Raw genomic sequence first — 23626 nt, forward strand, 5'->3', positions numbered from 1 at the left:
GAGAACTCAAAATGGTGCTCCAGAAAAATGTTCAGGATTTTAATGTTTTCCTCTCTGATAATGTTTTTACATTAGCCTCATGGTGACAAAGAGACTGGCGTGGATCTGGACCACATCTCAAAAGACAATTAAAGCTAATGGGTATTTTTCTCTAATTTCTTCTGAAAATATGGATATGCTTTTCGGAGATGATACATCCCTATAACACATGATAGCCTTTTGGTGTTATGTGAAAGTTCAAGCTTATTATGTAACACAGACACGTTAGTATCCATTAGTATCAAACTAAATGCAAACTAATCTTTTCAACTTCAGTTTAATGAAGAAGTCTTGTTAATTGTCTGTGACTTTATACCATCATGTGGTCCAAGAATCAATACCCCAAAGTAGGAGAATTTTGGAATGTAACAAAGTAAGCTCTGTGCAGCAATGTAACTTAAAACAGGGATATTGTTTCTCCAAAGGGAACACCTCTGGAGCAAGGAAGGGAGTTGTTAGACAGAAGTATATTAGGCAACATAAGTAACAGTAAGAAGAGAGACTGCTTTCCAAACTGCTGACAGTCAATCTGCCAGTTCTCACAGTGTGTATTTTTTTTTTGTTCAGATAGTTTGCCAAATATCTAATATGTACTCCTGAAAGATGTATAGAATCAGTACAAAAGTAGACAAGAAAATTACAATTTTCCTCTCCTACCATACTTTGTGATACTGAAAACAAACCATGTTACAAGGAAAATGATCATAGCAGTGTAAGGGAGTTGTTCATCTCTTGAACAGTTATATGTGAAGAAGTGAGCTCCACTGCCTCATATTACACAATCTTGATACTACTTAAATACATAATTCTTTCCATATTAGTAGTTTTTTAAGTTATCTGATGCTTTGGCTTTCTGCAGGATTTTTGCTCACAGTTGTATTTTACCTCGAGCAAATTCGGAGCTAAATTGTCAGTGATCTTATATACTGGGATTATACTCAGATTGTAAATTCTAGATGATTATTTGTTTCTACAACAGAGGTGACCAAAGTTCTCATTTGTAAGAAGAGATGGTGAGGGGGAAAAAATCCCCACATAAGTAATAAAAGCAAGCTTCATAGCCTGAATAAAATATATATACATCACGCCTATTCATTTAAGTGAAACACTGCAGCAGCAGCTTTAAATTTATATCTTCTTTGCTTATGGACTAATGAACTGCAAGTCCATAGCTCTACCGTGCCTAAAAGTACTCTCACAACATACATATTTTGAAAGAATATTTGTTATTACAATTTAAAATGTGAATACAATTTGCATTTACAGTGTGATAAAACAGCTCAACTATTCACGTCTAATAAAGTATAACATTAAACTGCTGGTCGCTTGCTTTGTGTCAGTGAAATGGGAAAATACTAAACTAACAAGCAAGTAGATTATTTTTTAATTATTTCCAAAATATTTATTTAAAATAATTGACATATAGTTAATTTGCTGATGTACTGCACTATAAGTAGATTCAACAGTTTATTATACTGCTTGCAAGGAAATGGCATTTCAATTAATTTTATCAGTTAAGTTTAGCCAAATATCATGAGGCTATGGTATACTTTTTCAGATCTGATTTATTAAGGTGGTTTAAATCTGTGTACAAGGAATTAAATAAAGAGCTGGAGGCTGGCTAAAGGTTCCTTTTGCTTCAAATACCTTTTCTAACACTAATCTATACACAGATATCGTTCCATGTGTATCCTGGAGACAATGCAACTAGTCAGGAAACATCCAGCAAGCTTTACATAGGAAGCATGAGTATCGGTTAAAGTCAATGGTGGCCCTGCTCTGGCAGGGGGGGTTGGACTAGATGATCTTTCGAGGTCCCTTCCAACCCCTATGATTCTATGATTCTATGATTCAATTTTTAAAACATCATGGGTAATGGACTGAGATGTATTCCTTGTGTCCAGTGCCCATTCAAATAAAATATTTAATCTTTCTTCTAGAGTTTTTCTGTTTATCAAAAAAGCCTAATTGAAAAGTACTTCAGCAAATTTGTGTAATGTTCCTTCATGTTTACTTGACACAAAACAAAGACATACCACACATTATACTTTGCAAACAAAAAACCCCAAACCACGCATGTTATAACAGTTACTCTAACTACTCCTCTATCAAAATTTATAAGAGATTGAAAACAACATTCATGTCCTAAATTTAACTTTAATCTGCCTTACATTTTTTACCTAATAACAAACACTCTGCAATATTTTCGTAAATTAATTAGGTAAATTAACAGGATGTTAGTGGTTTTATGATCAAACTTCTGATTTTCTTTCAAAATAATTTTTTTTGGTAGTGAAATAAATAGAAATTAATGTTTAATTTGCAGAGAGGCTTGGGTGATAAATATTTGGCTTATACATATTAGTCATCGTATGTATATACGATACATAACATGATAACATACATCATGAATTGGACTAATATATTGCCACCGTAGCTGCTGTCACCGTTTGTGTTAAGAAGTCAAGTCACATCTTTTAGTTTTTCCCAAAACTCCCCCAAAAAGATTATGGTTGTAGCTGTATTATTCTATTCTACTTATTTTTGGAATATAAATGTATCAGAGAATCACAGAATGTTAGGAGTTGGAAGGGACCTTGAGAGATCATTGAGACCAAAAATAGTTTTGGACTCACTTTATAAGACCAAATATTTGTCTCATAGAAAAACTCACTTTGTCCTCGAGAATGAAATGTAACTATAATTATGTTCTTAGTCCAAAAATATTTTTCTCTTTATCATGCATTTTTAATGTTGCATTTTTAAAATTACAGTTTTAATGTCAATAGATAAAAATATTCAAAGTGATGTTTCTAAAAACGTCTGGCTTTTTAAAAGAAAACTAAAAAATCTTCTTATAAAAAAGTACATTGACACATGACACATTGTATTGCAATTGCTACTTCAGTGTGCATTAATACCACTATAGAGCCAAGGAAGAATTTGTGACACAGGATAATATCTTGAAACTGGCTTCTGTTTTCCTTCTTGTTTAAAAATCACTTCAGTTTTGAAATGTTGACAGACAGGGCTTTCCTTCCTACTCTCTGATGTTAACATTTAAATCTAATTTTTTTATAGATGTGGAAATACATATGCATGTTTGTGTATATGTGTACTCATATACTCACATATATGTGTATATAGGTATTTTGTTGATATTTTCCATTTCAAATCTAGTCAAGGCCCCATTACTTTTTAATTTCTATGGTTCTGCTTCTTCGTAGTACATAGCCACCTAACTCGAAAAAAATTACCACACTTGTTAGTATTCCCTTTTGTGTGACTGCAGATGATCCTGGGTTGGTTTGAAAGAGCTCATATTCTGTCTTGAAAGTAAAGGATAAGCTTCTAAACCTTTCAGCTGTTCTGCTATAAATTATTTGTATAGAATTATTTCATACTGCCTTCTGTAACAAGGACATTCTCTTCCCACTGCAGTCCATTTAACTTACTGTAGAGAAAGCTAAATGCAACTAGATCATGTTCTGCAAGTACCTACACAATAATGTTTTTGACATTAGAGGGCTCTTTAGCAGAATCTAGTAATTTCCAGTCCTGAAGACAGAGAAATGGAAATGGAAGATAAGGTACAACTTGTTCATATTTTTTCTTAAAACAATTAACAGCAAAGGCAATTAATGACTGGAGTGATTAATCAAGTGAGGTCTTGCACTTTTCATACTGCGCAAACTTTACAAGTTGGTTGGATGACTTCCAAAAGGTGTGCTGTATTTTTAACCACAAGGTTACAGATCTGATGCAGACATGCCTAAGTGAGGTTCAGTGGAAAGAGGTCAAACTACTAGTTCTATGTTGTTGCTTCTAGCCTACAAATATTAATCTTTCTTTGAAATTACTCTTGACAGATTCTGTCATGAGCTTTTCCATGCATTTAAGTCCTGAGGCAAAACCCACAGAAGGCTTTCTAATATGAATGGGCTTTGGATCTAATCCACAGACAGTTTCTTTTGCAAAATGTTGAGTGAAATGCAAGTGAAAAGTTTTATATAAGTATTACTGCAGCAACTAAAGTATATTTATAGCAGTGGCATTTTGAAGATTAATATATCCCTATTAGAAGGAATTAATAAAGTCATCTTCACCCTATCCTGTAATCTTGCAAATTCAGCATGCAGGATAGTTTGTGTTTCTAAACATTAAAATTCATCTCTTCAGTATGCTATGAAGGAACAAATGCATGCTTGACTCTTGACTACCAGTCTTGTTGAATATTTTGAATATCTAACTGATAAAATCTTCCAGTGGAAGTCAATAGAAATGCTGTATCCGAAGGACCTATTATATAGATTTGAAAAAAAAAATAATTATGTAGGTATTTTAGGAAGGATAAATTTCAGTTTGCTTTAAAATAAGTAAGTAGATAAATAAATTGGAAAATTATGTAGCAGTAATGAACATCCAGGTTATTTTTAAATGTATGCAGAGGCACTGAGTGTGAAGAGCATTTTGTAAACAGATACGAAGTTTCTGACCACAATATTACCAGGTACAAGTTTTTTCTCCCAGACCAAAAATGGAAGCTTACTAATAAGCTGGAAGGAGTAATTCATGCTTGGCATCAATAGCCTGAGCTTAACTTGTACTAATCACTGGAATCTATATGAAAGCATGTGGGGAAAAAAAAAATCTGCAGAACACCATGAACTTTTGAATTCCTGAAGAATCATATGCCTTGATGTATATCCATATTTGCAGCTAAATCTTCTCTTTTTCTACCTTCCTAATTTTGTCAGAAGTTTGGTCAAAATCCTAGTGAGTTTTATTTTTCTTTTATATATTCAAAATATGTTTTCTTCCTTCCTGCACATCTGTGCAACACCTGACACATTAAAATTTTCACTATTTTTGTTATAAGTGCTAGTCTAGAAGCTCAGCCTGTGTTTTTCCTCATGTCTCCTTCTAGTCACTTGCCATTTTTAAGAAAGTAATTTTCTCTCTTACACCTCTCCAACATTTTCTTATACCACATCTCCAAGAATCCCACCATGTGTGGGATTCCTCTGAGCAGGTGCACTTGCCTGAAATGTATACTCTTACATGTAAGCCTGTTGGTTTCATGTATAGCAGATAGACTGAACTAGGTACTTCAGTAGCAGTCTTCATGTAATTCCAAAGTACAAGGAGAGCTTACACAGTGTGAACCTGAATATCAGGTTTCTGTTGCCTTGAGATCTCTGATCTGCAGAAGTCTGCGTTACACAGGTCTGTGCCAAGGCTGGTGAACCTTACGACACTAATAATTGTCCCCATGTCTTAGACCATGGAAATGTTCCTATACACCTTAATTCCCTGAAGAAAGTAAGTGAAAGCAGGTAAAAGCTGTGGCAGGAGAGGTCCATTAAATGGGACTTATTTTTCTGTAATATTAATGAAATATGACTAATCACATGCTTTACATATACTGCTGAAAGTGTAATCTGGTTCTCACAGACAAACACCTTGTTGAGCCTTGTTAGTATTCCTGGAACAATATGTACATGCTCCCATTTACAATATGTAAATACTCCTATTTGCAAATGCTCTTTCTTTTAGTAATGTTTTCAGCATGGCCATAGGTGGCTTCTTCAGACTTTGGGGAAGGTTTGGGTAGGGAGGGGAAGGGAGGAATTCACCCCTTCATCAAATGTTCTATTTAGGGTGTTCTCTATAAGACTGTGATTCTTTTGGTCATTCTGTCTTCTGGCATATGTAAAATAAATTATTATATTTTTAATTTTGAAAAATTAATCAAGAAGAATAATCTTTACATCCTGAGGAAAATAATCCATCCTTGATTAACTCTGAGTAGCAAATATTTTTACTGCGACATTGGGCTTCTCTATAAAATATAATGTCCAAAGAAAACCTCTCTCTCCATATTACTTTTAACAATAGAAAAACCCACCATACAGCCAGATCACGCCACTGTGAAATAATTTTATCTTGTCCACTTGAGGTTTTCCACTGATTTCACAGCTGTATTCTGTGAATCTCTTCCCTGCATGATACCTTAAGGTCTGCTCCAATATAGTTATTTAGATTTTATGCACAGTGATAAGTTACAACTCTTCAATACAAAGTGTCTCATTTTCCAGGACACCCCACAGATATTAGCAATTACACTGGAATACAAAAGGTTTTCATCCAAGCAAATAATTTGTTTTCCAGTACAGAATGCAAGATCTCACCTCTGAGAAGTGATTTTTTTTGTTTTTTTTTTGTTTTTTTTTTGTTTGTTTGTTTTGTTTTTTGTTTTGTTTTTGTTTTTTGTGGTTTTTTTGTTTGTTTTTTTTTTTTTGGTATTGTTTCTCTCATAACTGTGAATGACCTGTGAGACCCATCTGGTCTTTCTAGAAATGAAAGAAAATCCTTCAAGGGTAAAATATGATTTAGTTTATGAGAACACAATTTTAAATTAGGAAACGAAAGTGTTTGACTTTATAACACTGCATGTGTCTGATTTGAATCATTCTCAGCTTGTACTAATACACCCTCTTAGAATGCTGTATTGCATAATATCTATGTGGAAAGTATAAAAACCTTTCTCACCAGCAGGAGCTGCGTATGGTCTGAAAATTAATCCCTCACAACCAGAATATATAAATAAAAAGCCAGATTTGTTAGTAAGCTCCAGCTGCTTTGAACTTCTCAGACATTGAAATATAACCATAGACTCAGCTTAAATGTTCATCTAAAGTGGGTTTATGCTGCTTTCCATTACCAAAACAGTGGAAAGCAACTGGAGGGGACTGGTGAATCCAGCCTATTCTGCAACTTGATGCCAAACCCATGTTGTATAACAAAACTAATAGCCTATCTATGATGCCTCAGTACTTTCCCACTGTTAACAGCTAGGATACATTTTTGAACTGAGAACCAATGATTGCACAGATGTTAGATTGAAGAATAAAGAGGAGAAGCTTAAAAATATTAGATATCTAATATGTTTACAACATGGTGGAAGAGTGTGTCCTGGGGAAATGACATTAATTATACAGTGTAGTTCAGATAAAGGCCAAGTTTATCATGAGCGTACATGACTGTATTGTATTCTGGAAACTGAGAAGATTTGTTCATGTTTTTTCAGTGCAGACATATCCTGATGTTTTTTATGTGTTTTGAAATTCGCTCAGAATTTACAGGGCCAGTTACTAGCTCACAGCTGACACATGAAATTTTCTTTAACGATTTATTTAGTTTTCATATAAAACTATGTATGTCTCTAGTACTTGTAATTCTATTCCAATACCAAAAATGATATGGTTTTGCAGTCCATTTTTCTGCAATCTCAATATTCAGTTGCATACTCAAGGTAAGGAAAGAAATCCCAGTTGCCCGAATGAACAATCTATAAAGAATAATAGAAGAAATCTTGACAGATGAAGCATTTTTTTCCCCTAGCAGGCAGAAATTCCTTTTCAAACCTTTCACAGTAACAACTGATGTAGAGATTATGTAGAGGGGGAAGATATTACCTACAGCATTGTAAATTTGCAGAAGAATCAGGGGTGTGTTTAAGCTAAAAATATTCTAAGATACGATGCTGTTGTACAAGCAGTCAGAAAACACTTCATGTCAAATGTCCAAAAAGTTGCAGACAGTGCAGTGAGAATAGTTTCTGTCGAGGTCTTGACTTCAATGTCTATATGTGCGTCTTATTCTCCCTTGTCCTACTGATTAAGCTGCCTGTCTTCAAGGTCAGCTATCTTAGGGTTTTATGTAACCCTGGATCTGACTTTCCTGAATAACAGCTAAACTGTGGGAGTTGTGAGAAGTCTTGTCTGGGGTGTTCACATATTAGCCTAGGAACTACATTTACAGACCATGGGCAAGAGCCTGGGCTACATTAGAGTCCTGTCTGTATCCAGTTGTTCTGATCTTGATATTCCCTTTCTGACTTAACTTCTCAGATAGGCAAGGGGCCTGGCCAAAGCCTGGAGTAGAATGTGGTGACAGTGGGATGTGGCCAACCCTGGTTACTGACCCTAGTCCATCCTGGTTTGCCTCGTTGGGGATTGCAGGATGGGGTGAGGGCACATGCTTACAGAGGATGTTATCTTGGTTGGACTATCTACTAGAATTCAAGAGGCAGAACTGGAAAGAACTGGTCAGTACAGGGTCATTGTAGCAGCCAAGAATTGTAAACCTGTACCATCTCTCTCTTGTGAGCATAAGGTTATGGAATCATTATTATGATTTTGACAGCCTGTCTGATATGGCACAGATTACTCAACAATTACATGGTTTTGTTTTTACCCACCTAATGGTCTTCAGTATGTGGTAGCCTAATAGAGTTGAGACAAATTATTCTTTTGTATATTTTTCTACAATACCCAGTTATATTTAATGAAAAACTGTTGACGATCTTAAAGCTTCTGCATGACTTGGTACAGCTTTTGATGAAAGAGGACTAAGGTGAGATGCAATACCTTGTGCTTGTCTCAGTCTAAGACATCATATGCAATTTTCACAGTTCAGCTGATGCAGGAAACCTTGACAATATGTCACACCGTGAGATATATTAAAGCCTTCAGGAAACAATGAATTCCATGGTTACTAGTAAAAGTACTTGTTGCCTAAACATCTGTATACATTCAAATTCCCTCTTATATGAAAATCTAACACTGCTATGAATATTATAACACACTCAATAGCTTGGAAGAGAGCTTAAATTAAGCATGCAAAAAGAATAAGTCTATTAAATATAGTCATATGGTTTTATTAATCCGTGGATTTTTCCTATATATTTTACTGTAGAACCTGAAAGGATGAAGCATTATAACTTTTCTCAGGGCAATCTTGTAAAATACATCTTTTTAACTCTGCTATATGTAACAAACTACTATGTACATGTCATAGGAGATTCATCATCTACTATCCTTGTTCAAATTTTAATTTTGAAAATCTGGTGACCACAATATACTATTTGATTTTTTTGGTCATTGATTACAGAACTTGTAATTCAAGGAACCATTTGTCATCAAGGGAGAGCAAGATACCTGAACTGCTTAGAATGTACGGCCCTTTTTCATCATTAATTTCCCTGAATAAGTGCATACTAAATTCTTTAGCATAGCCTGAACTGTTAGGATTCCTTAGATAGTAGTAGTTGGGGTAATTTTAGGCCTTAAAGCATCTAGAATTGGGCTCCTTTTGATCTTAAATTCTGAAAAAGAAAAAGTTATGGTTTTGAAGAGGAATTTATTTATTAATAAAGCAGTCAGTGAGTTCTATTAGCCATACAATGACGAATCCACAACAATAGGGCTAGAACCAGAACAGTTCCGATAGACTTTTTCTTTCTTCCACTTGTGACAATGCTTGCTGATGTTGCCAGTTAAGGAAATTCCATCCTGTATGTATCTTTTCAAATGTAGCCTGTAAGATGGAGAATTCATGCCTAAGTCATCATTTTAATCAACACTGTAAAGTAATAATAGCTGTTATCAATATCTGAGATTACTAGAAAAATATGATACTTTCCCCTAGGAAAAAATATTTATTTTTACTTGCTTCTTTTGAGACAAGACTTGCATATTTGTTACCTGTTTCCCCTGTGGACTTCCTTTTGGAATAATTTACATCAGTTTTAAACAAAAGTATGTTCAGCAAAATGATATGTTATTCCACCAATAAACCATGATACCATGAAAATCTATTTGCATTTCATAGTTAGTGCTCAGGCTTCCCTTTTCTTTCATTAGCACTCCCCTTTCCTTTTCTATAGAGACCTGCCTTTGATTTACAGTATTAACCTTCTGTCCTGCCCTGAATTAGCCTTTGAGCTATTACCTTTTCATTTTTAGCCTTGGGCCAGCTGTTTGTAACCTTTTTGCCTTGCATCAGTGGTATTCAGTGTCCTGTAGTTTTCAGCAGTCATGTAGCAATGACCTTATAAACTTTCTGTACCTTTCTCCTTCTTGAGTGTTCAAAGTTGCATCTGGCATGGCAGTGTATTGTTCGAATACTTGCCTGGTGCTTTATTTTCAACAAGCATAAATTCTGCTTCACCATTCTCCATCCTCATTCACTTTGGTATCTAAACCAGTGTTGGAACTGTAATCGCTGAGGTAGTGCTCTCAAAGCATTTGGTTGCAGGCTATGCTTGTGTCCTGATTTAGTCCCAGAAGGTAAGAAATAGCCAGGGGCTTGCTTCCTTCCCTCCTCTTTCTACTTAGGAGGGCTAAGAGGAAACCTACCTAAACCTTTGTGGGTAAAGACAAGGACTGTCCTCATTTGAGCCAGGATAGGACAAATTTTTTTGTTTTGTAATTTTGCTTTCAGGTAAGACTCTTGTAAGAAGCTGCACTTGCTGAAATTAACAGCAAGTTTCTCAGTGTCTGCTTCTGGGACTGATAATGCTTGATGTTTAGTTATGGCTGGAGAATGGTGTGCAGAACCAAAGCCACTGCTCAGTTCTGAGAAATATCTTATGATCCAGAAAGAGAAAGGAAGTAAAGGGGTCACACCTGCAGCCCTCCTTTAGGGAGGGGTGGAAAAAACAGGTGACCAAAATTGACTAAACAGAGTATTCCATCGCATATGCATCATAGTATAAATTTGGAGGGACCACAAGGGACAAGTTTCTTCACTCTGTGCTTTGGCTTTTGCCCTTTCACCCTTCTTCACCAGTCCCTGTTTGCTTTGGCATCCTGGTAGGATTCCATCCATTCCTCTGCCTGTGGTCCTGATCCATGCCAGCCCATATCTGTGTGTTCCTGCCTCCAGCTCCCGACTGCTGCCGACTCCAGGAGTCCAGCCTGGACTTTCCCAGGGCTGCCCTGCAGCCTTGGTGGTGACGTGAGAGTTATTGGGGGCCAATTACAGTAACACACTTTTAGTACCTGTGGCATTTTTTGGAATGAGCAGATGTTTTCCATACACCTGTCCTTTTGAATATTGAGTTTCTCGAAATAAGTGGGGGAGGATTATGATAATTAATCAGTATTCTTTACCAGAAGGATTATGATACTGAAGAGCAAAATTACTTACCATGCATTCTAGGGTCTGCTGGGAGCTATTTTATATTTTTCTAGGACTTTATACTACTTTTTCTCTTTGTAATTCTGCAGCTCTGCAAATAAGCAAAATTTGCCTTATATGTTGCATTTTGCATATGTTCATAGAATCACAGAACCATAGAATGGTTTGGGTTGGAAGGGGCCTTAAAGATCATCTAGTTCTGACTCTTTTGTCATAGGCAGAAACACCTTCCACTAGACCAGGATGCTCAACGCCCCATCCAGCCTGGCTCTGAACACTTTCAAAGAGGGGGCATCCACAACTTCTCTGTTCCAGAGTCTCACAGATTCTCACAGTAAAGAATTTGTTCCTAATGTCTACCCTCTTTCAGCTTGAAACCATTCCCCCTCATCTGATTGTTACAGGCCCTTGGAGAAAGTCTCTCCCTAGATTTCCTGTAGTCCCCCTTCAGGAACTAGAAGGCTGCTATAACGTTTCCCTGGAGTCTTCTCTTTCGCAGGCTGAACAACCCCAACTCTCTCAGCCTGTCTTTGTAGGGGAGATGCTCCAGCCCTCTGATTATCCTCATGGCCCTTCTCTGGACTTGCTTCAGTTGGATGTACATTCTCCAACAACACTAAAACTGGTTTTGCCTAGGTTCCAGTGCAGCTTTCCTTTAATGACTAATAATTCACCAATGAGGATAGTTTCTGGTTTCACTGTGTGCTTATACTTTCAGGGCCTTTAAAATTACCTAACACTGTAATTCTCTGTTCTGCATTTTTATTCTAGGGTCATAATTCAGGAAGGTTATTTCTTCTTACTATCTGTTAATTGCAGGTAAGTATAAAAATTATTTTAACAGTAGGCTTTATACAATACAGTTTCTCAAAGCTAAGGTAGGACTGAAACTAATTAGGTAATATTCACCTGACCATCACAGCTAAACAAGTTAAAACAAAAGCTTCACATTGTTCAAGCCAAGCAAAACCTGAAAAGGCCTAAGTCTGAGACCTTTCAGAGTTAACACAGTCTGTGAATCCTATTGCTAACAGTGGTAACACTCTATTTACCAGATTCCAGGCCACAAAGACTTGTGAAGAGAAATGGGTGTGGTAATGGTTAAAAGAAAACTCAGAGGTGGAATCTTAGAGGGAGTCTTGTCTACAACTTCTTGGATGTAAGGAAGGTGCAATTCACCATTCAAAGTGATAAGGAGTTTCTCATGCTTAACAACTCAATAAAGATTCTTCATCTTGAAATAGGAATGCTTTGCTGTCTGGAGAAAATATATAAGATACCAAAAAATCTTATAAATAGGGTAAAATGTTCAATTAAAATGTTTTGGTGAACTGAATTTGTAAAACCGATTTAGTCCCTCAAAAACATTTTTTAAAGTCTAAACTGTATTTTAGCTATAATTTACCTTAGAATTTTCCATTTAAGAAAAAATTAATTTCTATATGGGGAAAGTTATTTGTTTGAATGACTTTCGACAAAACTTATTCAACATAAAATATTTTTTCCCAAATATTTAGAAAATCTCAAATAATTTGATCACTACAGGAAGCCTTCAATTTTCCTTGGTCCAAATACTAGAGCTTCAAAAACGGAAGCATTTATGGAACCCTTACTTCCCACAGTCTTTAATTATAATATTTAACATGGAATCTTGTATAATATAATTTGTTAAATATGTGTTTGATTATTTTCCTAAATGTGGCATAAGTATAGTGTTATCTCACTCTGAGAAGTATCAAACCTGCTTTAATGATGAACGGGGAGTGACACATGTATAGAAACCCTATTTTAAACAGAACATATGTAATATACAATACAATAGGTGAGATCCTTTTCTAGTCTTTTTGAGATAACAGTGGAATGTTGAAATTTATATAGATTAGAAATTAATTTCTGTAACAAGTGTCGTCATGCTAAAGAAACTTCTGATTGTATGACAAATATGTGCAGTACATAAAATCTCTTGTAGGAGAAATATTTAGTTGTAGTAATATCTTTGTCATTGTCCTTGGATTATCATAGCTCTGAAATAGCTGTATGCTGCAGGAAGTTCGATTCTGTCCATGGGAAAGTTTTTAAAGTTTGTTACTGAGATCGTAAAGTTTATACTTTACAATAGTATAAATAGTATACTTTTTGCAAATAGTAAGCCATCTGAACAGATCTCTAAGATCAGATTTACTGATAAGATAGGAATTCTGGATCTTATATCTTCTAGGGACATGTTGCCACATCTGTGGTAACCATCACTTGGGACTGGAGCTCAGGAGGTGAAATGCAGTAATAAAAGAGCTGCTTGTGGAGAGGACACAGCTGGTGTCAGTCCTCCTGGAGGAAGGAGCAACCACAGCCAGAAAAACTTGCTGAAAGTTGGTTTAAGAGCAAATTAAGTACAAATTTTTTATCTGCTAGTTTTCTTGGAGTATATTAAGAACAGCACCATAGTTTTCATGTTAATTGTGCCTGGTTTAATGTCTGGTGCAGCCTACTCCATCTGCCTCTGAATTGCATCTTGGCCCATAGTATTCATGAGAAAAGGAAGAATGTATAGAGAAAGTGAGGAAATTTAACAAATGTTTTCAGTGAGTTTTAAACATAAAGATCTTTATGGTTGTGGAATGTCAATGAATGTTAATTATCCTTTAAAGGGTATTAGCTGAGGATGTGATTCATTCTAGTTTAGAGAGAAGAAGTGGGCCATTTCTGTAATAATTAGAATAGCTAATCTTCTAAATTTGGATCTACAAGTACTTATTGGTTTGTTTTTAAAAGATAGTTTGCCTACAGATCTTTAATATGTAAAATACTGAAGTGGCTGTCTTCTAAACTACTATCTTTAGTGGCTGTCTTCTTATCCTGTTTTCCTTTTCATATCCATGTTTTTTCTTTCTTTCTGATACACACCCTTTGTGCAGTCACACGTACACAAACTTTGTATTGACTGGATTTAGTTTGTAGGATACCCAAAGTGACAGGTGGCTTAAAAATCATGGGGTTTTTTGTCCCAATAGAGTAGATTTTAAGTAGGAAAAATGATCACTAAATTCTTTCACTGCATATGAAACTGTGGCAGAAATGAAATATTTACTAATTATCCTGTACACTGGAACCCAATTTCTTAGGTAATCTGGGTTTCTAAATCACATCAAAACCTAGTAGAATTCAGGACACCTCAAAAGTGAAAGGACTCTCTAAGTCCTATTTTAGCAGGGAGACTCTAGTAAAATCATGTTTTATATGGGTATATTTTATCTTTGTCATTTGAAACACTAAAAAGATGGTTGTAAAAGAAATTTGAGGTATTAAGAATTTTTCTGCCTTGAGAGTAGAGCTTTCATTATATTGCTCCAGGTGGGAAAATTTTAAATGCAGATCCCACAGCAGCCTTCATCTTCATGAAGACTGGATCAAAGGGAAATTAATCTGTTACATAAGAAGCACCAGAAATTACTTGATCAAAGGATCAGTGATCAGGCCTTATCTAGTCAAGTTTTGAATACCTTTAAAGGTAGAAATTCCCCAAGCTCCCTGTCTACTTGTTCTAGCAGCTGTTCTAGCAGCACCTCTTTCATTGTGAAAAACATTTACCAAATAGTCAATTGGACTTATCCTAGTTTCAGCCTTGTTCACTGCCTCTCAATTCTGCTCCTGTACACCTCTGAGAAGTGTCTGGCTTCAACTACTTTATGAGACAGACTAGAGAAGAGGGAGTTGACAACATAATTTTCTCTGAGCCTTCTCTTCATAATACTGGACTAACCTCAACCACTCCTTATGTATCACATTCTCCAGGTTCAGTCTTAATAGGCCTCCACTGGGCTTGCTCCAGCCTGTTTCTTTGCCTGTCATATTACCAGAGTCCAAACCCAGTCACAGTACTTCAGATGTGGCCTCACAAGTGCTTAGGAGAGCTGAAGGACCAATGTCATTGAGCAGCTGTCTTCACTTCTACTAATGCAGTCCAAGATGTTCTTGTCTGTCTTTAGCTGAAGCTTTGTTAAAGGATCTTTATCTTCTGGCTGAAAAAAAATCATGTCTATGTTTGCATATGGTGTGTCACAAACATTGTCTGTTTTTAATTTTTTAATGACTAGTCCTTTCTGGGTAATATATTCTCTGATAATTGTAATTCATAACTTTGTATTCATGTGTACCCTACAGATGTAGAGCTCAAATAAATTATCAAGTCAGATCTTGCCAATCCTCAAGGATCATAAGTTGCTGTGTAAATGGCAACATGCAAAAACAACTTTTACTATAGAAAGTTCAGTGCAGAGCACTTATACAGAATTACACAGATTAGTTACAGTTGGGAAAAACTTTTTCAAGATCACCATGTCCAACTGTCAACATTCTCTCCCCACTTAAATATGGGAGAATACTGATATATATGGGATAAATATGGGAGGTGATACTGATCAATATCAGTATCACCTACTAGAGCATGTCCTGAAGTGCCTCATCTCTTTTTTTTTTTAAATACTTCAGGGATGGTGATTCTGCCACCTCCCTGGGCAACTCCTTTCACTGCCTGACTGCTCTCTCAGTAAAGAAATTCTTCCTCATATCTAGGATAAACTTCCCCCGGTGAAACTTCAGGCCATTTCTTCTCATCCTATCACTATTCACTTGAGAGAAGAAGCCAGCACCACCTCTCTACAACCTCCTTTCAAGCAGTTTTAGAGAGCAATTAGGTCTCCTCTCAGCCTCCTCTTCAAACTAAACATTCCCACTTCCCTCAGCCTCTCCTCATAATGCTTGTTCTCCAGCCCTTTCACTACCTCGGATGCCCTTCTCTGAACTTGCTCCAGCAACTCAACATCCTTGTAGTGAGGGGCCAGAATGTGCTCAGTACAGGGGCACGGTCACTTCCCATCTCCTGCTGGCCACACTATTCCTGATACAAACCAGGATGCTGTTGGTCTTCTTGGCCACCTGGGCACACTGCTGACTTATACTCAACTGCTGTCAACCATCATCCTCAGGTCCTTTTCCAGCTGCTTCTCCACAAGCCTTTAGCATTGCCTGGGATTGTTGTGACCAAAGTGCAGGATCCAGCACTTGGCCTTGTTATATCTCATTTTACTGATGTTGGCCCATCAATACAGCCTGTCCAGGTCCCTCTGCAGAGCCTTCCTCAAGCAGATCAACACTCTGACATAATGAAGATAATGACCAGGACCAGCCCCAATGCTGAGCGCTGGGGAAAACCACTGCCAACTGGCTGCCATCTGGATTTAACTATATAGACTACAACTCTCTGGGCCGAACCATGTAACAGTTTTTAATTCAACAAAGATTATACACGTCTATGCCATGAGCTGCTAGCTTCCCTGAGAGAATCCTGTGGGAGACAGTCCAGGGAGACAACCACAATCTTCCCCTTGTCCACCAGGCAGGTCACATGCTCATAAAATGAGACTAGGTTGGTCAAGCAGCACATGCGTTTTATGAACCAAGACCAGTATTTATTCTGAGTTTCTATTTAGCCACTGCTTTTCCATTGGAATTTGATGGGGTAGGATGTTTCTGAAAGCCTTGTCCTTCAGATAGTTAGAAGTCATGCTGTAAGCAGTAGTACTTATTATTACTCTGGGTCCTTTTCCACAATAGCAAGGCTAGCTGTTATTTACAATCTGCTTATTTAAATCCTTTTTTAATATATATTATCATGGCTTTTCAGCCATTGGAGTAATGCTTTGTATTCCAAGAAGACTGTCAAAACAGAGAGTTCAGCACTTCTAGTAGCTGCAGGTTAGTTTGAGTAGGACATGGAAAGATATAGTTTATAACTGTTTCATAGTGAATACACTCACTCACAAGACTAATCATAAAATAACTTTATTTCATTGTATTTGCAATTTGTTATCTGCATGACAAATATGGTAATTCTCCTTGCAACCATATGCTGTTGAATGGCTGTTCATTCTTGAAATGAGATGCATTTTAATGAGGATTAAAATAATTTATTAGCATAGAGTAGTTTGCAAATTTTGTAGCTCTTTGAGACAAAAAAATACTCAATTAACATTTTTGTTTCTTTTTAGCTTGGAATATACTTGGTTTAAGTGGCTTAATAAACATAGGTGCCTTATTGAGTCAATGTAAGCCATTTTTTTATACTCTAAAGTTTTAAAACTGACGTTTGAGAAAAGAATAACAAGTTTAATTGAATAAAATTGCAACTTAAGCCTAAGATTTGTCATGTTAGACAGCATAATATAAATGTTCTTCAACATGATAATTTAACTGCTGCACCCCAAGGGAAAAGGGAGACTCCAGAATTCACACATCAGTTCTTAGGAAGAGGGTACAGAAGTCTAAATAAGTTTTCAGGGGTTTTTTTGTTGTTTTTTGGGGTTTTTTTTGGTTGTTGTTGTTGTTTTTTGTTGTTGTTGTTATGGGGTTTTTTTGTTTGTTTTTTTGTGGTTTTTGTGTGTTTGTTTGTTTTTTGGGTTTGTTTTTTTTTTTTTTTGGCAGGGGGACAGCTTTGATTTAAAAATTGCTTTTCCAAAGTAGGGCAATAGAGACAATAAGCTATCTATGGAGATATCCCTATTAAGACTACTGGACTATGTCAATGAATGCATTAATTTGATAAACCACTAGCACTCTTATGTGGTTTTATCCTTCAAGACAACTTTCTTCTTCCTATAGGAAAATTATTTGTTTTAATTTCTTAGAGGATCTTCAGTTACATTTATTATGCTTGTTATCACTATTATTAGTCATGTACTGTTCTTCAATCTACTTTAACACATACTTCACTTTATATAAATTCTAAATTTGCTGTCTTTTTCCTCTTCAGAATTTTCTTCTAATTTCTTCTTCCAGGAAACCAACCAATCTTCCACTGCATAGTCATAATGACACATACATTTCCATGCATTTTTTTTATCTGGAATAACATGCTTTTTCTTTTTTGTGACTGCATCTGTACTGTAAACCAGGACACCCTGTATTTTCTGGCTTTTCCTAAGACTAAGAAACAATCTGTCCATTCCTGAAGATGTTTGTCTGATATCTGCTTTGCTGAGTCAGTGTTTTGGAGTAGCCATAGATTAGAATCTGATAAGCCTTTCAGGCTGGAAAAATTACTTTTCTCCTCATATGAGTATTTAACATATGAAAGTTGCTTTAGGCATATCCTGAAGCAGTTTCTGAAATGGAGCTGGTGTGTGTCAGTACTATACTAGCTTATCTTCTCTGCTCTCTTCCCACACATTTTTTAATGTGTAAGTAGGGCAGGAAGGTGACACTGAATTAAAAAAAAAAACAAACAAAACCAAATCTATTTTTTGAAAATACTCAAAATGCAATGCCTGAAGATATGTAGCCCCCAGATAAATCATATACAAATGAGAAGAAACATTGCCTATCCTTTTTCTTCATTGACATAATGTTAATTTGATATTAATGCACATTTAATTCACTCTCTGCTATTCACCAGTCTGGAAATACTAGTTTCTCATCAGAATCTCTTAGTTCTGCTTTTTAAATAATAGCATAAACCCCAGAATTATGCAACAGTCTCAAATTCATGGGAAGCTCTTCCTTTTTTCAGCCTGTTATATATCCTTCTTAGAGTTTGAAAGTGATCTCCAGGGCATGTGTTAGAATAGAATCACTCAAATTTAGATAATTTTTTTGGACTGTGCTTCATTCACTTGTCTCTAGTTTTTCTGGGGGTGGTCCTTTTATTCCCTTTTGTTTCTCTTTAAATATGTCACAAATATTTAGCATTAGGACTTAGCAAACAAACAAAAAAAAGACAAGATTTGCATTTTTGTCAGTCTTCTTTTGTTAATTTTTCAATTTTTTAGTTCCTTACACTGAAAACTGAATGTGCATGGAGATGTCTTCTTTCTCATTGCCTCCTTTTTTTACATTAATTTGTTAGAGTCATAAGCAGAAGTTAAATCATCATACACTTCCCCCTTGTCCTTGTTATTACTGTTCCCAGGAAAAAATAAACAATTTAAAAGCAGAAATTAAGAAGGAAAAATGTGAATTTTTAATCTACAGAGTTATTAAATTATTGCAAATGGCATGAAAATGCTTGGACCCAACAAGATGTTGCAGAACATAGTTGAAGCTATGCTGAGAATGATGGATCATCTATCTAGATTGAAGATAATGGTGTGGAAATGAATTGTTCTGAGCAAAAAGGAAAACAGAGTTAATTTATCCTACAGACATTGTTTTGGTTTTGCTGTCAGAAAGCTGAAGCTGTTGTCCCCAACCCAAAAGTTTTACTATTTGTCTTGCAGAATTCCATATAGGGTTTTTTACTTCCTTGGGATTTATTTTTTCTTTCTTTTTTCTTTTTTTTTTTTTTTTCCCTTTGATGTCTTTTCCAATACTGCTTAGTCCACTTTTGGTTTTGGTTTTGTGTGGCTTTACTTTTCTTCAGAATAAGTTTCAGTGGGAAGTATTCCTCTCAGAAGCTTCAACACCCTGGAACAATAGCAGCATCTTGAGACTTTTAGTAAAACCTAGTCATTATCATCAGGATGAAATTTCTTAACTGGCTTGCTTTGGCTCACTTCAGCACTATTAAAATTTATCTTGCTTAGAACCCAAACAGAGAGCAGATCTAGCATGCTGTACTAAGTCCTGGGAATATTACACAAAATTGCAACAGGTTTAGTATTTCTAGCTGCTGTGCTGAAGTGAAGACATAGGCCCCCATGTCACTGAATCAAAAATTGGAATTTTATGACATTTGTCTGTAAAATAAGTCTTGCTGCTTCTTTGTCACAATGCTGAGACATCCAAGGATGGAGAGGCCACAGTCTCTCTGGGCAGCCTGTGCTCAGTCACCCTCCCAGAGGAAAAGTCTTTCCTAGTGTTCAGACAAAATATCCCACATTTCAGTTTTTGCCCAATGACTGGTCTTGTCACTGAGAACAACTGAGAAGAGCCTGGCTCCATCCTCTTTGCATCTTCCTTTCAGATATTTGTATAAATAGATGAGATACCTCCAAGACTTCTTTACACTGAGCAAAACGAGCTTTCTCAGCCTTTCCTCATAGGAAAAGCACCTCATTAGGAGGAACCCTACCCACAGCACCACCAACAATTGGCCTATGGGTTTGTGTTTTACCACAAACCTTGAATCTACCAGCCCTAAGTGGCCATTTTCCCATATTGCTGAATGGGGTCCCAAAAGTACGAACGGTCAGGACTAGCAAACAAATGCGAAGAGTGACCACTGAAAACTTTGGCTGGCCTTAACCCTCACATGGAACCCTACCCACAGCACCACCAACAATTGGCCTATGGGTTTGTGTTTTACCACAAACCTTGAATCTACCAGTCCCTTCATTATCTTCTGATTGTTTTACCATCTCTAATGTGTCCATGTCTCTCTTCCACTGAAGGGCTCAAAACTGGCGTAGCAATGCCCCAGTGCTGAGTAGAGGCGAAAGATCACCTCTTTCACTTGCTGGCAGCACTCCTCCTACTGCAGCCCAGGATAACTTTGGCCTTCTTTGCAGTAAGGGCACAAGGTTATATTGTTGTCTCATGTTCAAGCTGGTGTCCACCAGGACCCCAGGTCCTTTTTTGCCAATTTGCTTTCCAGATGGGTGGCTCCCAGCATATATAGGTGCTCACTTTGATGCTGTGAGGTATCAGCTTTTCTATATGCAACACAATATCCATGGTTTTTTAATTAGAGGAAATATAATCGGTATGAAATTTGACAAGCTTTTGGACTGCATAGCACACCATCGCTTCCATATGATGGTGTGTGTGCTGTGAAGAGAAATAAATGTTCTGGAAGAAAATTGTTGGCTAGTAACATCAGAACTCATTAAAAAGTAAGAATAAATATGCACCTACTGAAGTTGAGAAGGCTCCACACCAATGGTATTAAGAAATACTTTAATTTTAAAAACATTCAGCTTAGTGTGGTAGTAATTTAAATATATATAAGGGAAGATAGATGAGCCTTGAAAAGGTTTCTCAATTCTCGAGGATTTTGTTTAGAGAAGGAGAAATTTGAAACTTGTATTCTACTTGATTATGTTAGTTCATTCTCAATGTTCAGAAAGCATGCCACCAGCACCAAAAATGGAAACCTAATAAACTTCATACTTATCTACTGAAAAGAACCCTAATGCAAGATGTGTTCAGAACATATTTCAACCAAAAATTTCAAATCATTTGAGGCTTGAAGAATACTGAAAGGAAGGATAACCATGTACTTTATCTAGTGTGTTGAACTTTTCCTGATCATCATCAGCCAATAGCTCTAGAGATGGGATAGCAGGCAACATGAATCCTTTGACTGACCCAAAAGTAATGCTCCTGAAACTTAACAAAAACAGCCTCCTAAAACTATCACCAAGATAAATTGATAGCGTTGAACATTCATTTTTAAGGATAATATTTCCTTGTTCACACTCTTTATTATTTCTACCAGCTTCCAAAACAACTGAAGTAGGTTAAGAAAAAAAAAATGCTAAAAACACAAAACATGACCTGGTAAATAGACTGGGGAAAAAAATGCATCACAAATGGGTAATAAAAGGATAATGGTCTACAATATCCAGAAATGGTTCTCCTTGTTTATCCATCCTGAAAAGTATTGTGCTTCCCACAATTTTGGGGGAATTTTTTGTGTATTTATATTCTTGTTTTATTTTATTTATCAGAAAAAATGGAAAGAGCTCAATGTTATGATGGTGAATGAGTGTACTGTAGCATGTAATTTGCTTTCATGGTAAAATTAATTTATAGGCTGTATATATAAAATTTTTCAATGTGAGCATTTCCATGTGAATTCTTGCCTAGGTGTGCTGGCTTGTGTTACTGTGTTTATTAGGATTTACTAGTCTTTGGAACATTTAGGAACACTGGAATAATTTCTGTTACACTTAATGTTGTCTCCCTGTTATGAATTAGGGTTCAAGCTAATTGGAAAAAGGAAGCAACCAACAGCAACAGAAAAAGCCCTACAGTCCTAGTAGATGTAATTAAAGCCTTTCTGATGTTTCTGGAATACTTATTTAGAAACTTAGTCTTTGAGCCAGGGATAGGGTAAAACTCCTTTTGCTGTAACAGATGTTTAATTATGTTTTCTAGACCTTATGGTCAGGATGGCACACTGTCCAAATCTGTCATGGAAGGACTGATAGCAGTAGTCATTTAATCTCACAAATCCTGGGAGGCACTAACCTTTGTGTAATAAGTGGGCTTCTGTTTATCTGCTTTCCTTTAATTTTAATTTGCTGTATGGTTGATACAATTAGTGTTGCCAAGGGGATAATATATTAGCCCATGAACTGGTCACTTAATACTGAGGTTTCCTTTTGCTCACTTACCATAACTCCAGGTCCCTATCTCTAAAGAATTAACAGTGCAATGACAGTAATATAGCTCTCAATACTGCTCAAATATTGTTACAAATCAAAACTGGTGTATGATGGAAAATAGAACTTGTGACCATGAAAGTTTCTGGCTAGCATGAAAGTAGAGAACATGCAAAATATTTTCAAGTGGACCACATACATTTGCCCATTCTCTTCCCACTGAGTGGGAAAGATCCAGAGAACTGTAGCTCCATTTGGTGAGCTCTTTGCATCCTGACTCTTCACTTTTAAAAGCAAATTAAAAGAGAAAACATTGATCTCATCATTGAATACATTATGTGTAATATTGGCAGTTTGATATATCTTTAGCATTCATCTCAAATGTTTTATTGGGAGAGGAGAGGAGGGCAGCACAGCCAGAAATCAACTTAAACAAATAAATTGAGCACAACTGTGATGTACTGACAACTTTAAGTGGCTGATCACAACTTGCTTGCCTAATAAGTGTAGCAGCTGTGCTAGGATAGAAGGAGGCCATGATGATGTGCTGCCACTATTAAAATGATAGTGTATAAACTGGTTTCTCAGATGAATGCTATTATCAATTTCTACCTTACTCACTGTCTGGATAAGAGTTTATAGCATTCTTTGTTACAACGACTAAGTGCACAGTTAGAAGGAGCCTGCACTTTTAAAAAAATGTACAGTACAAACCACTTTTCATTATTTTACAGCCTAAATAGACAGATCTGCTAAAATAGACTGGGGGCACAGAGAACTGAGGTGACTTGCTCAAGGTCAAATAAAATGTCTTCAGAGAATAAGGAATTCAGCTTAAACCTCTCATCCTTTTCTTTTACCATAAATACATCCAGCAACTGGCTTATCTCTAAAAGCTGAGTAAATTAAAGGGGCATTGTCAATTTTTCTAGATTCCCGTTGGAGTTATTTTATATCTATCTATCTGTCTATCTATAGCCTCCATGTAATCCTTTATTAAAAATACTTCATTTTACCCCAGATCATGATATGAGTCATTATCAGCATAGAAAGGCTCGTGAGGCTACTAACAATAACAAAACTGAGCATTTGGGTTATGAGTGAAAATACTCCAGAGCTCAAACAGATTTCTCTTTCAAGCTTCTCAGGAGACATTAGAAACCATGTAAAATATATTGTAAAAGTCTTACTTTCAGAGGTGTTGAACTGCCACATCTGTTGAAGTTCAGTGGGAGTTACAGATGCTGTATGCATCAGAACATAATTTTAAATATAGTTCAATT

This window comes from Calypte anna, chromosome 1 (genome assembly GCF_003957555.1).
Source record: "Calypte anna isolate BGI_N300 chromosome 1, bCalAnn1_v1.p, whole genome shotgun sequence".
In the NCBI taxonomy this organism is placed as follows: Eukaryota; Metazoa; Chordata; class Aves; order Apodiformes; family Trochilidae; genus Calypte; species Calypte anna.